The sequence below is a fragment of the Arachis hypogaea genome, chromosome 11, assembly GCF_003086295.3.
Source record: "Arachis hypogaea cultivar Tifrunner chromosome 11, arahy.Tifrunner.gnm2.J5K5, whole genome shotgun sequence".
NCBI lineage: Eukaryota > Viridiplantae > Streptophyta > Magnoliopsida > Fabales > Fabaceae > Arachis > Arachis hypogaea.
The window spans coordinates 13,440,220-13,442,657 of record NC_092046.1 but is presented as its reverse complement, the minus strand read 5'-3'; the positions used below and the strand labels follow the sequence as shown (position 1 = coordinate 13,442,657).

At 36.5% G+C, this 2,438-nt stretch overlaps 1 pseudogene; it reads right to left on the bottom strand.

Moving 5' to 3' along the window:
• Positions 1-498: 498 nt before the first annotated feature.
• LOC112721010 (serpin-ZX-like) lies at positions 499-1,651 on the bottom strand (annotated as a pseudogene).
• Positions 1,652-2,438: the final 787 nt, after the last annotated feature.

The following is a 2,438-nucleotide window of genomic DNA, read 5'->3' as shown; positions in this document are numbered from 1 at the left end:
CAGATGAATCAGAGCCATTTCCGAGCTAAAAAGTTGAGGAGGAATATTGCCTGAGAGATTATTCTTCCCAAGATGACTGCATGTAACATGTATTAGATGGATTTTTCTACATAAAAGTAGTAAGCCATTTATTGCAGAAAATAAAAGAGTTGACTCACAAATGTTTGGCATGGTGCAAATTATCAAGACTAGGTACACTGCCATTAGAAATTGGTATAGGTCGTTGAAGCTCATTGTCAGCTAAATCTAACCAATATAGGTTCGATAGATTACCAATAGAATGTGGAATCCTCCCAATGAAGCTGTTGGAATTTAAGGATCTGCAATTCAAAGTAACTGATTTAGACCATGATCCAAGAAATCATTAAGTTACAAAAGATAAAGATACTAAGGAAAAGGCCTCTGATAGAAAATATAAACAAGTTTCTTTTAAACACACTTTAACGGCACTCAAGTATTAGAGGTCAAACATAAAAATGAAATCTGAAACAATTATACCACCCGTTTGTATATCTAATTACTAATACATGTCAAAGAGTCACAAATCTTGGATCATAATAGAAACATGAGAGCAGAACAAGGGCGAAACACCCTCTAATCACTAGTATGTAGTAATATCTTTGTCTCACGTGAGACTACTAACATCAGTTCGTAAGAGGATTGAGCACCTACCCAATAAAGAGGACAGTTCCAGTCAGATCTTCTCTGATGAGGAACAAGAATGGGTGATCAGCTACAAAGTCTATCCTGGTTGGAAATCGGACACTACCAGTCAATTTCATGGTCACGACACTAGCTGCAGCAGCTTCAGTTCCGTCCTCATTTACTTCAACAAATGACTTGTGATATATGCTGAAAACATACAGATTTTGACTCACAAAAGAATTCACCATTTCTGTCAAATCTCCACCTTTGAAAGGCAACACCACTCCTAGCTCCTTCAATACATTCGAAGCTTCTAACTCAAAAGAAATATGGACTTTTGGGATCCTGAAGTCACCTACTAACACTTTTTGATGAGGAAGCTTGCGTTCCAAGAAACCGCTTTCAAAACTCACCTTCTCAAGCAAAGCTGACACCCCATCCATTGCATCAGGAAGGACCATGTACATGGAGAAATGGCGCTTATCTTCTCCCTACTTGTAAGGAAGGCCAAGCACTTTGAAACCATCAAAAGCACTAATTAACTGTCTCTTATAGCTGACCATGAAGAGGGCTTTAACCGAGCTTCCATCCAGAAGGTGAAAGTCGTGGTCCTTTGACATTTGTGCATCAAACTTCTCATTCCATGCACCTTTGAAGTATATTGCATTTGCAAAGATGAGCCTGGTTGAGCCGTCAACTGACTCGGCTGGAAGGACCTCCTTAATGAGGCCATTTGTCTCCTTTTCAGCCCAAGAATTAACTTCCATGCTCACTTCAATAGCCTTTAAACCCATAATCAAATTTGCGATCAATTCATCAAATGCCAACAGAGCAAGTTAAAGCTTTTCGCTAACTTAATATGTTTATATAGAGCATGATCAGATTTGTTTATACTAGACAATAATTGATCCCTAGAAACCAACCCTCTTGCTGCTCAAAAAGCAAGATTTAAACCTTGAGTCAATTCCTAATGTCCTATGTTCAAAAGCTATAAATTTCAGAATAACAGTACAAAATAGTGAGTTAGAGATTACCGATTAACTTAGTCAGTTATGTATATTATATTATTCGAGTGGAAAAACATGTGCTAAATTAGGTCATGAACTCATTCGAGGGAAATCCTTTCTACCATGTTTGTCTATGAAATCCATTATAGGTGGTGTTACACAATACTATCTTTTTTTTTTTGGACAGGATGGTGCCAACTTAATACATAAACATAGCATTACTAGGTTACTCCATTAAGGAAACTGACTAAAATGAGAACTAAACAAGATTATGATGTATGCTTGTTTTGACAAACCTGTTCATACAAACAAGCCTCTAAATTCTTAATATTCGTATCTCCTTCAGGATAATTTTGCTGTAATTCATAGGAAATTAATCCTGAACAATTTTCACTACCTGCTAAGCATATAACACCCATCAAATTAGAGTAGAATCAATATAGGAGAACAAATAATTCATAATTAATACAACTGGATGATGAAAAACCTGACGGAGATGATGGTACAACTTCATCAAATGCATTGCCTAGTGGTTGATTAAATGATGAGCTAGATGAAACTTGCCCACCAAAATATTTTACAATGGAATGTGTCCCCTAGAAACATACAGTTTTGATAAAAATTTCAATACCACTGTGACAGAAACAGCTATCACTTGCTAAGGAGTTACGATCAGCGAAAAGAAAAAGTTTTCTAGTAGTGTCTGGCACGGACATTTATTCGAATTGGAGTCAACTATGGAGTAAGTTTCAACATCTAATAGATTTAGATATGAATCTAGCAAAT